This window comes from Pinus tabuliformis, chromosome 8, assembly GCF_031772625.1.
Source record: "Pinus tabuliformis cultivar Carrire ecotype Pingquan chromosome 8, CPIR1, whole genome shotgun sequence".
Classification (NCBI taxonomy): Eukaryota; Viridiplantae; Streptophyta; class Pinopsida; order Pinales; family Pinaceae; genus Pinus; species Pinus tabuliformis.
This window is the reverse complement of record NC_142294.1, coordinates 792,077,646-792,091,502: the sequence shown is the minus strand read 5'-3', so window position 1 is coordinate 792,091,502 and position 13,857 is coordinate 792,077,646.

Below are 13,857 nucleotides of genomic sequence, written 5' to 3'. Positions count from 1 at the left end.
AACTGAACTACTAAGAGACTCTTCTAGGACTTCTTTTTATACAATCCCATGGTCTGCGGACCATGGATAGATCTCTAAAGCCGACATGAATTACAAAAAATAAAGGCCGAAACCCTTAATGAATCTTTACATCTTCACGCTCCGCGACCACAAAATGCGGAGAATTTACATTCTTTCATACAAAATTTGGGCTTTCTACCCCAAAACTTGGGCTTTTGACCCCAAAATTGACTCTAGGGGAACCCGTTCCCAACAGGCCCCCAAAAAAAACATGGTGACTCACCCTCGAGTCACACAAGTGGAGTAGAGATCTTGTCGCGAAGACCTCCCTGCTCCACCTATACAACTGCGAATTTGGCAGTGCACTGTGTCGCCGCCTACTTCACCTGCTCGACTAGCTGCTCTGTCGCTGGCCCCACGCTGTCTTCCTGCATTTTCTGCTTTGTTTCATGTATACTAGCCAGTTTGCTTTCAATGGTTGCTATGAGCACATATGCTTCATCTAGCCAAGACTTCAATCGATCCTTAAGTATTGCCTCCTTGTCTTGTGCTGCATCCACCTATTCTTTAAGCACATTTTCTTCCTGCAGCTTCGTTATCCTTTATGTAATGGCGACGGTGTGCACCATCACTTTAACATAATCATATCTCTGTTGAAGCTCCTGCGCCTCTATTTCCAACCTCTTCACATTGGGATCCTCTTGTAGGTTGGTGAGGACTTCAAGCGACTGTTAGAAGAGCGCAGTGCAATCCTTCATTGTGGCATCTACAACTGCTACTTCATCTTTGATAGCAGTCGCGTGCTGCTCTTTAACCTCTATTGGAGTCGAAGGTTGGGACCTCAACTCGAGCTCTATAATTTTAAGGTTAAATTCAAACTGAACCTTAGCCAACTCTATTCTTGTTTTGTGCCCCTGATACTTGCCTCACGCTCCTCCAGAACCCTAGTCTGGAGGCTGGTTTCCTGCTTGCACCATGTATGTATGTGTTCTATCCATCATCAGTTCATAACTACGAAAATTGTGCCCATTGTGACCCACTGAATGACAAAAGTTGCAGAAGAGTTGTTGCGGTGTCTCTATGAATTTCCGCAACAAATGGCAATTGTCTGTCGCATGTTTTCTAGCTACCTGATAGATAGCACACCATGGCATGGGCCCTGTACTTGGCCTTAGTGGAGCTTATGGCATTATAGGCATTGGTCCCCCTACTGCAACATAATTTGTAAAAATCGAACAACAATCTTTGTTGTGCCCTTGGCTTTTGCACTTCAAGCACTAAACTTCTTCATGCACCTCAGGCCGAGTTGTTCTATCTTTCTTCAGACTCTGCATTTCTAGGAAAAGGTTCTCCAACTGCCTGTGAATCTGTTTAACCCCTAGATTAGAATCTTTCATTGGTGTCTCATGCAGTCTCATCGTGATTTCCATAGCTTCTACCTGGGTGCCAAGCTTCTGTTGTGATAGCCCAACCCTTAGATGAGGGAGGAGCGAAGCCACAAACCATTCACGGTGATGTCCATTAGTCAGATTCATGTTATCCTCGTAGATCGTACACTTCAATCTCTGATCCAAATCCCAGGGTGTCTCAATAGGCTTCATCATGATCTCTTTGAATCCCACAATTGATTTCACCTCAGACTTGGGTCTATTGAATTCCTTATTTAGTGCAATCTGGATATCTTCCAATGACGACATTGGATTATCAGTGCAGTACTTAATGTACCACGTTAGTGCGTTGTCCTGCAAAGCACTAACCAATGTTGCCTTCTTCATTTGATCATTAGTAATACCCCGAGCTTCCCATACAGCCCTCGCAATGAACCAAAATTGGTCTGGGTCCTCATTTCCCAAGCCCTTGAACACAAGCAACTTTACTGAATTCGCCATATTGAATGGCAGTGGAGGTGGCAGTGGTGTGGGAGAGGTTGTAAGTGGTGGACGTGAAGATGGAGGCGGTGTGGGTGGATGAAATATTTGAATGAACCCTTGTCTTATTAAGTGAACAACACTCTACGGAGAAGCCTGTGCTTCTCCCTCATCGTCACTCAGTGGAGGTTCAATCATAAGGTTATATTTAGGACATTTTTGTGCTTCGTACCTGAAAGTCCTACCTCTTCGCTTAGCTCCAAACATCAAGGTAACTTCATAACCTTCTTTTCACACAATATCATCTTAATCCAAGTATTTAAAGACCTTAAATACTTACCTCACGGTCCTTTGAAGAAGTGTCACTCTCCTTCACTGTAACTAATTGAAGTATTGACCGCGAACTTTGTCACAAATCCTCCTATGATATGATCGAGCCAATGATCAACAGCGCGCATGATCTTATCTTCAGAGGCTTCCAATCTCTGCACTAACTCCAGGGTCCAGACAATCGGACCGTCAAGCCTCCACCTCCCTTAGTCATCTGCCAACTTCGCGATCCACTCATATAATTCAACCAGGAAGGAACAAAAGAAGATTTTGTGTATCTCTGTGTACAGATATCTATCCAACCATTATTCTTTCGTCAATTTTGGATTCATTTTTTCTCCCGCCGCGAATTCATGGATATTTCTATCCAACCAGTCTTCAATCTCTTTCTTAGTTGGTTCCCAATGATACGACATCATAATATCTCATGCAGATCCCGGTCTCAGCAATGGAACCATTTTTTATCTTGATGGGCCCTGACCCAGGTTCAACGTTAAGTTAGCCAACCAAATCCCTACACTACTGGCCCTTTCAGCATCAATCCACGGAGCGTGGACTGAAGTCTCACTCGAAGCAGTATGGGGGGATGCAGGAACCAAGTTTCTGCACCCTAAGATGGTAGTGATGTTGCTTTTATACCTTCACTCTGCCTTCGCGCAGATCGATAAGCCCTTTAGGGATTATCAATACACCTTTCTTGATCGTCTTGGAGTCCTCTGCGAAGGTCTATAACTATCCTTCATGTAGCCTAAATAGATAGATCAGGCACTTGTGTGCCTTTGTAATTACTCTTACTTCTATATTTATTTAGATTATCTTAGTTTCATATTGTCTTAACATCTAATCATGACTATCTTCACGTAAAAATATATCTTTGCATGTGTTCATATAACAAAGAGAAACATATAGATTTGCGCATCAGAATAGCATTAAAACATAAACCCAATGTTCAACGTAACATAATCGCATGTAATTAATAGAAGTAAAATACACAGGTAATTCCATAATAATTCTCTTTATTGATAATCCAGATTTCCAGTATAGACTCTGACTACCTTGCACACATAGCTGCATGGGTCTGAGCACTCAGCTGTGGTTTTCTACCTTAGGCCTCTGGAAACACAGCCGCAGAGCATACTTCCTATGCTAAGACTCTTTGATCTTAGCTCTCACAGACCCATTACAACAATGACTCATCCATGATCTACTGAATTCGCTAGGGAGACGCATTGGCGTAGGTGTTGTTTGATGAGCATGACATCCTAGTTTCGAATCCCCATGGTTCCATTATGCCCCTTATAAATTTTTAGCCACCTTGACGAGGTCACGTGGCAGCCACTGGTTGGCCCACATGGCACTCCCTCATTGGCCATGTCACCAAATCATAAGCCAATGAAAATTCACCATGTACATCCAACCTTCCTGCGCCATGTGTCAATCTACCATTGGCCATTGGAGTCCAGTCATCATGCCATGTTAGTAGGTCCAGTCATTTGTATAGACTACTTACTCGACAATCCTACAATTTCCTTTTTGAAATTTTAGTTATTTCCACAAATGAATAGATCATGTTTCCAGGAGCATACAACATCCATTTTGAACAAACAATTTGCATTGGATTCAAATCGTCGAGATCTATCTAGTCGTTCTAGTTTCGAGCCATTTTGAAAACTTTGAATTTTAAGCATAAAATTGATCCACCGGATCAGCTACTATAGCTTCACCAACAACTTTAGCGACTCATGCAAGTCTAGTATAGGCATGCGGAGATGCAAGTACAGGTGAAGGTTCCAAGGGAAGGAGCTCTAACGCTACCATAGTGGTGGAAAAGACACCAAATGGCACATGAAAGTAGAAAAGGACACAAGGATTTGTTTCCAATTCTCCCTTGGGGGAAATTTTGTTAATTAAATCATTCTCCCATGTTACATTTTATGTACAGAATGAACCATTTATATAAGATGAGGTGACCAAATCTAATGCATCATAAATGGAAAATTAGTTTCATTATTCAATCAACAGTCTCCCTAACTATCTCCTATGATCTCTCCATAATCTCTCCATGATTTTGTCAAGTATGATATCCCTATATCAACTCAAATCTCCTCATCTCCAATTCCTATGTATACTTTCTAGAATAAGTCTACACTATCACATTTTCTCATCATATCACTTATTAAACATTACGAACATGGATAATTCCGATGCCCCCTTTTAGGGAGTATTAAATTGGTCCCTTTTTGTCTTTCCATTGTTGTTTTTTGTCTTGGTCTTTGGTTGATCTTTGGTATTCTTCTCCACTTTTGCTTTTGTACCCACACACACAAGGATGATTTGAAGTCCATATAAAAGAGTAACCATCCATTGGAATACATGGGTTGCCAGCTGATGTATCCATCGGTTTTCTAGGAAACTCTTTCCCGTAGATGGTTTGTCAATTATTTTCATGTTGCAATTACCTTTTACATGTACCTATTTACCCCTTTTCATCTATATCATTATCTCTCACTTCTACTTCTGGATGACCCATGAGCTTGTTGTCGATGCTCCTGCTTCAAACCCATTTCAAATGGATCCAAAGAACCCTATAAAAAGTATACCTTGCATCACTTGTTTGGGATGTGGGGGACCTCTCTACTAGCATGAATACCCTAAGTCACAATCTAGCAACACTCATAGAAAAGAAAGAGCACTAATGGGATGAGCATACATTTTCCATTAAATGTATGTGAAGGTTGATAACCAACAAGCTAAACACCAAGACATTGTTTTGGAAACCTCAACTATGATAAATCATGTAAAAGTAAAAAAAATAGAATTATTCTAGTGCTAAAGATAATTTCATTTCACCATTTGGATTATAAAAATGTGTGTTGGGAACCTATGAGGATGATGAATTTAAACAAGTCGAGATGGAGTTTGGTGTAAAAAAAGTAGTAGGACCTGTTATCACCCCAAGAAACTCTCCTAGGTTGTATCTTAGAGATGCTCGGGAACATTACAAACTCAACAAAATGTTGGAAATGGATGAATGGAAGGCATGATGCATATTCAAGCCAGATAACCAACTCTACTATGCTTAACTCCAGACATGGGTGAACACTCCAAGACTACAAGGCTTTAGACCACCAATTACTCACAGTTTGAAGATTAAGTGAACATGGAGAATACTGACCACACCAAAAGATGCACAAGACCATGTGATGGCCAACTGCAACCAGTAAAGAGGTTTGCAAATCTATTTCCTAATGCACAAACAGGATGACAGCTCTTTGGCACTAAGTAAACAGAAACCTGCATAGCACATTCAACGATACATACTAGATTCTAACATAGAGGTGGGATGACAGCCCCTCTAATGCTAAACATCAAGAGCACATGAAAAATACATAACAAGCACAGCCTAAAACAGAGTAGAAATGGAAAGTGAGCAATTAATAGCAAAAGAAGCTTGTATTAGCTGAAAATGAAGACCAGACACTGCAAGTATCACAGTAGTTACAGTCTCTAGAAGTTGAACCTTACATCAAAACTACAACCATCAATCTTCATCACATATGTCTTCTGGATATATATAGAGGTTGATTACAAAAATTCTCCACTATGCTATGCATGGAGGGGTCATAATGGACCACCAACCACCTTAACTATCTAAAATGGGCCTCTACTATGACCTGCTGCTTCAATGAATGAATTTTACATTCTCTGGTATTCTGTTGTCCTTCTTGAGCAAGTGGAATGTCGTATGAAAGAATGCTCCATAACTGCTGAATGAATTCAACTGCTCGAGGCATGTCCTTCTCGTCTTTTAGCCATACTGCTCTTGAATGCAGTTTTTGAGGAGTAACTGCGCCAAACACTAATAGATGGCCGCTTATGTCCTTCGGGAGCATGGTACAGGTCGAGGACGAGAAGACTGCACGACAGATAGTTAATCTGGTCAGGAGGGAAATACAGGTTGTTGGATAGAACAGACGAACGACAGAGATCGATTTGCAGGCGCTATCGGGAGACATGAGATCGGGATGGACGAGGGCCATTGGATTAAACACGGGAAGATCCAATGGTGATCGGGGGTGGAAGCTGCGCGGGGACTTAATGGCCAGGGAAAAGTGGGTTCGTTGGTGGGCGGTATTCCCCGCATCGCTATAGAGCCTGCAACGATATTCGTACATGGGCTTGCGATCACATTTATAGCATGACACATGGCGGATGGGACCAGTGGGAAACCGCTTTCCCCGCGAGTTAATGCGCGTGTAGCTTACAGACACGGGATGTGCGAATGTCGTTCAATCGTGACGGGGTTGATCGGACGGCGTGGATGTGATCGCACAGATTTACGTGGATGTGACGGGAAAGGGCGGTGCAAAGCACGTGGTCATGTGATCGCGGTCACATGACATTTAAACTCGGCGCCCGAGGAGCTAAGGAAATACATGTTTATGCTGAATTTTGGAGTAAAACAGGGATAACGGGGGTTATGGGAGTGTAGGAAAAATGAAGGAGGGGGAGGAAACAAACTGTTGTGGGCTCCCTTCTGAGCATAACACACAGCCAAGCCTGTTTTGACCTTAGAAAATCTTTGTCTTATAGCAGAGTTAACATGACCTACTGTGAGTAGGTGTTTCTTGAACCTCAAAAGTGCTTAAAAAAAACTTGAAGGCATATGTCACTACCTACAGTATATACATAACGAAAAATAAGTTAAGGTATATGTATGTCCATATTTGTATAATTTAAAATGATAAAAAAAAGTATACAGATGCTTTGATAGTCAAATATCTTGATAAAATATGACTCATATGGTTAAAAAAGAAATATATTGGTTATATATCACCTTAGAAGAAACTAATGACAAGGAACCTCTCACCTATATATAGAGGATGTCACTGCCCCGCGCACTCCCCCAACCCCCGCACTCCCTTTTTTTTTTTAAATGCTATTTTTTGTAACTAAAGACTTTTAATGTTGGGGTGCCAACATTGATTCTAGGAGTAGAAACTTTATTATGAGATGCAATGTTTTATTTTATTAATAAAATGTTCTAGAAATAAAGGAAGGTGGTACAACCAATATATTAAGATGTCTTGATAGGAAAATACATACCTTGAATTAATAACTCTCTTAATGTGGTGTTTGGGAAGATGAAGGGTTAAGGTGTGTTTATAAAATGAAAGAGAAAAATCATTGAGGAACCTTTTCTTTTTCCCCATTTGTTTGGAGCATTACTCAACTATTCTTTTGATACACATTTTTCCTCTCTCACTCAAAAATTCAAATTAGCGTGAGAATTGGCAATAGCATGTGTAATAGGAACTGAATGTGTTGTAGTGAATTTTCCTTGGATTGAATGGCTATTAGGACTAGGAGTCTACCTATTTGTGTGTAGTACAAAGAGCACCGAATAAGTGAGGACGGAGGGACTGCAGATATAAGAGGACTCCCCTATGTTGCCCAAACCTTCATTGTCATTTGCGAATGTTTATGAACATATTCAAGGAATGGAAAGTGTGAAGCAGAGTGACTTTCAATGTTTGTGTTAAATCTCTAGTGAAAACTCTGTGCTAAATTCTTGATTTTAGCTCTCCCCTTAACTCTGTGCTAAATCCCTGATTTTAGCTCTCCCCTTAACTCTGTGCTAAATCCCTGATTTTAGCTCTCCCCTTAAGACATCAAGTTTTGGCTTAGGGGTGGCCAGCTATGAGAAACATTGTAGCATAGGTGAACTTATGGTTGGGTGGATAATGACTTACCCTTCTTCAGTTCTAGATTGTATGCTTTAACCCTCTATAGTTAATAATTACAGACAAGTTCTTAATAAATACAACAATATACAATATAAAACACACATAGTTACACAAAGATGTTATCTTAAAAACCCAAACCTTGGATATATCATTTCGCTGTTTTGCCGCAGTGCAAATGTAACGGAATTGCTAGAATTGTTATTGGAATTTGCTTACGGAATTCAAACTTGAAAGCAATAGCGATGAAATGAAATTACAGGTTGATAATTCCATCGTGTAGGTCTTTGCAGTAGGGGGCATTCTTGCATAATGGCTAGGGTTTACCCCACCGTAGCAATAGGCGAAGACACCCATCTCTACGTCTTCAACAACGACACATCCTTTGTCACTGCCAACAAATTAATTGTATGAGAAACAACTTCCTTAAATGAGTTATAATATCTTGAACAATAACAAAGATACCAATCAAGATCTGTCGTTGCCAAAAGAAAAAGATCAAAATTAAAATTAAAATTAAAATTTGGTGTTCATAAAGTATTAGAGAATTTAGTAAACCCTGTGTTATTGGTTCAAATCATGTGGCCATACCTCCCCATTCCAAGAGTAGTCAAATTCGCCCTTACGCTGCCCCCTCACCCCATAAAAAAAAACAATTCGAGATCCCGCTTCGAGGAAAGCCACATAAAAATACGTGGCCCAAAAATTAATGTGCTCGTTTTCCTTCGTCAATCGATTTGCATCTTTATTTTTTTATTGGTTTATTTGTTTATGAAAACCATTGTTTATGTGTGAAGTCTTGTGGAGTCATGTCGAGAATTCTATTTCTCCAATAACGATGGTGAGATCAGCTTAATAATTAAGAAAATCCAATTTCCAATGATATTTAACATTTTTATTATTATTAATAAAATAATAGTGTATAGGTTAATTATGGTTGTTTAATTAATACTAATGCATTAATTTTATAATTTTAATTAATGATTAATTTTAAATTAATTAAACAAATAAATTCAAAAGTATAAAAACAATTCATATAAATAAATTTAATTTTTAATATATATATATATATTTCTTAATAATAAAGTTTACTAATTATATAAATCAATTTTATAATTTCAATTAATTTTTAAATTTAAATAAAATATACAAATACATTCAAAATATATAAAAACAATTAATATAAATAAATTTAATTTTTAATCTAAATAAATCTATTTTTCTTTTTTAAACTAATGAAGTTTACCAATTATATAAATCGATTTTAAAATATTTTATTGACAAAACACATTAAATATTTCTATTATATACAAATTAAAATATATATTTTTTTCATTTTTTTAATTCTAATTAATTTATGAAGCTCGTTATCATGTGAATTCGCATCTTCATTCTCTTTCACATGGTAATAGCGTAGTAGCACGCACTTTCAGTTTTGCCGTCTACAAAAGATTGACGCATCTTTTTTATTGTGGGAACCGCGTTGTTGATGGAAAAAAAAAAGTGATTTGTTGTGGTGTGTGGTTGTCATCTTAAGATCATTTTATTACATGGTAAACAGAAGTTAAAGTTGTTTTTATTCTTGTAAATTAAAGTTTATTTTTTTGTCGGTAGATTTCAGCTAAAAATTCCAGGACAAAACCATATACAATTGACAACCCCATATAGAATTGGCAACCCCTATGTGGTTTGACCATGTTTCATTAGGATGTCTGCAATTGGCATTTTCCATGCTTATTTGGATTGACCATTGTTAGCTGTGATGTTGGCTGATGCCGATGCAATTGTAGCAATGACCCCATATGCAATTAGCCTTCTCCATCCTTATATGGTTAGCTGTGATGTTCACTTATGCCATTGCAGGAAGACCCCAAGCTAAAAAGATTTAGACTTTTTTTTAGAATTATTTTATTTATTACTTATTTATATATAAATTATTGAAATATTTTATTAAAAAGTTTGTTTGGCATTTACATCGATAAGCTTGAAGGTTAGTTAGAAGAAGCAGGATGTGATGGCACGATCTTAGCTGGGATAGTCGTTATCCTTCTTCTCTATGCTGACGATATTGTTCTTTTGGTAAGGTGCCCTTCTGATCTTGATAAGCAACTCAAGCTTCTTAAGGATTTCTGCTCTACCATGGGTATGACTGTTAACACTGACAAAACAAAAGTTATGATTATCAAATCCAAGAAGGACACTTGCGCTAATTTTATGTATGACAATAATAACTTGGAGGAAGTGTATTCTTACAAGTACCTAGGAATTGATATCCATCACAAGCTCAACTGGAACCATAGCATTGAGAAAAGGATCAATGGGGGGTGGAAAGCTTATTTTGGTCTTGAAAATAATTGTAAAACAGCAAACCTCGTAATGTGGGATAAAAAGAAGTTCCTCTTTGAAACTTTAGTCACTCCTGTTATCTTATATGGCTATGAAGTTTGGGGCTGCAGCATCTCCAGAGAATCATGGAGAAAGATTGAGCAAATCCAGAAGCGTTTTATAACTTATAACCTGAAAATTAAAAGTAATACACCCTATCCTATTCTCCTTATAGAAGCAGGTCTTTCCCCTATTGAGAGCCTAGCTATGCTCAGGTTTCTGTTGTACAAGCACAAGCTCAATAACATAGACGATCATAGACTTCCTAAGCTAGCTTTAAATTCCAGCCAAAACCACCTAAGGCTTAACCGAGGATGGCATAAAGACACAAGGGCCTGGTTAAACTATTGGGAGATCAATGAGAATGATGCTTTGCAAAACATAAATAACATTAAAGATATTGTTACTTCTAAGTTCAAAGAAAAATTGTGGTGTGAGAAATATTTAGCGTCTAAAAGAAAATTAAGTTATTATAAGAAGGTCATCAACCCCACCCTTGAAGATCAAAAGTATCTCTCTATTTTAACTAGCTCAAAAAAGAAAATTAATATAGCAAAGATTAGAACGAATTCTCATGAGCTCCATAGTGAAACAGGTCGTTGGGCATTTCCTAAAATACCATGGACGGAAAGGATCTTCCATATTTGTGAGAATAGGAGCATCGAGGATGAAAACCACTTCCTCTTAGAGTGCCCTGCATACAACCACATTAGATGTCAATTTCACAATCTTTGTTACAATACTGACCTTCCTAGCCTTTTACAATGCCAAAATTATAGTGAACTCGGGAGGCTTCTCTCCAAGCTTTTTGAGCATAGGAATAAAATCTTAAATCAAAATAGATAATTTGTCTATTTAGGTCCGATAGATCATTATTTGGTCTCAGCGGACGTTAACCATCATCATCATCATCATATTTTTAAATAGATAAATATTATTTATATTCATATTTTATTTATAATTTATTATATTCCATTGTTTTATTGTTATTAATATTTTAAAATGTTATATACTAATTTTATATCAAAATTCTAAATTAATTATAGTTTTTTTTATGAGAAATTTTTTTATTATTAAAATATTTCATAATAATTAATATTAGAATATTTATTTTTTTAATTTTTATATATAAATTTGATATTAAAATAAATTAAACCATAACAATATTCAAAATTCAAATAATTGTAATATTCTTAAAAATATAAAAATTATACCTTTTCTTTATATTATTCTCTATATTTATGAAAAATAACTTTATATTAATGAAAGGTATCTATGGTGAATAATCAATAACGAATTAGTGTCTTTCATTTACTTATTAATTTGGAACAAAGCACCCATAAAAATTGGTTAAACTAAATTGTAAGTGATTAGGATTTCATTATGCTTATATAAGTCGATTAATTTTGGTGAAAGAATTGTATGAATCATCTATCATACGTCGATGTCAAAGAAGTATTAAGCTTCGAAATTTTGAATTATTATGAGGTTTTTCTTGCATCATATAATAAATTAGAAATTGTATTAGATGTTGCAAAGGAAACGTTGTAAGGTAGTAGCATACGAAATAGTAGCATTAAACTGTTACTCTTCCATGATGACAGTGAAAGTGTCACCAAATGTTGCCAAAGGGTGTATGTAGAATTTTCGGTCTTACTTAAAGAGGGTGGTCTCAAAAATTACATCATTGACATGACAGGAGTATCCATTATATCAGGCTCTCTCTTTTTGGTAATTTAGTGTAGTTGCCAAACAATGCACTATAGAGATAGCAAAGATCTTTATCCTTAGCAGTTATTGACCGAAAGACCTTGATTTGGTCTTTTGGTTAAACATGCATATGTATTTGCATTGCTAGTACTTGTGTTTGAGGTATTTTCCTACTTGAATGGTTGGAATTTATCCACACCTTATTTGCATATGCCAACTTTATTTGGGATTCAGGATTTCTTGCAATTGATACAGCTCTCTTGGTTCTCATTCAGATCCATTTACATTGCCCCCAATTCAAACTCTAGGAAACATTTGTATCATTCTATTTTTTATCACATTGTGGATAAAAATCTTCATTTCCATATTGAGTGTAATTATCTCTTGATTGATTGACATTTATAATAAAATACATATAAATGTACAAAAATTATTATATATAATAAATAATTTTAATACAATACATGGCCCAAGAAATCTCCCACCCAACTTACTGGTTGGATAGATTCTCCGCATTGTGTCTTACTTAACTGTTGGTTAGGATAATTGATTTCGCTCCTGCATTTTTCTTGGATTTTTAAAATACTCTAGAATATTATGTTCAAGTGATATGTTATTTATTTATTTTTTTCTAGTACTAGATGAATTGGTAGCAGGGTAGGTGATGAATTGGATGCTGGGCAGGTCAGGTTAGTATTCTTGCGAAACAAGGTAGATTTCTGTAGTTACCACTATACTTCGACGGTTATGATAATTGGCACAGGTTGATTCTTAAAACTACCACTTTTCCAGTTACACAATATTCCCTATGACAACCATGGCCAATTTGATTACCTCACTGAGACAAGTTATATATTACTTTTCAACTAATAAGCCACATTGGTTTGATTTCTATTTTCATCAACCAATAAACACAACACTGGTCTAGTAACAAAAATAATTCCCTTGATGTTGCATTCAATATTAGGAGAATGACGTTCTGTGGTTGCACACACTAGTTGCACCAAGATGATGCTTCTATTGGATGGTGGAGTTATTTATTCAATTATTTTTCTGAACGATTGTCTGATGGAGACAAATGTTGCTACTGAAAACAATTGCAACTACAGAATATCCATCATTGCAGCTCTGACTTTGGTGGTAATGTTGTGTAGCTGTCATGGTTGCGGGGGTGAATGAAGCTTCCTATCATGTGAATTCACATCTTTATTCACTTTCACAATACTAAACATGCCTCGAGCCGGTCGTGTAATTCGGGAGTTTTACCATTTTATTGTTTTCTTAGAATGCCTCACTAGATATTGTTTTGTTAGATCCGATGGTGTTTTATTAGAGTGCGCCATTAATTATGGTTAATTTTAATTACTTAAAGTGTGTTTTTAAAAGTATAAATGATTTTTTAAATTATTTTGAAACATTTTCATTATGAAAATTGCCTATTTTATCTAGTGATTTTATTCAATTTTATGAAATCAAAATTAATAAAAAAAATAAAATTTAACTATATCAATATATATATATATTTTTTTAATACTAACAAAATATTAATAAACCAAATACAATATTTAAAATAATAATACTTATTCTACAACCACTTTAATAAATGTAGTTGACTTATATCAACTACATGCACAATCAAATTAGCAAGTATGGTTGATATATGCCCATAAGCATATATCAACCACATTAATAGTTATTAGGTGTATGATAGTGATTTAGTATTAATATTAATTAATATATAAATATAATAATTAGGTTGTAGTATTATTATATTATGATTAAATATATTAATATTAATTAATATATAATTATAATATTAA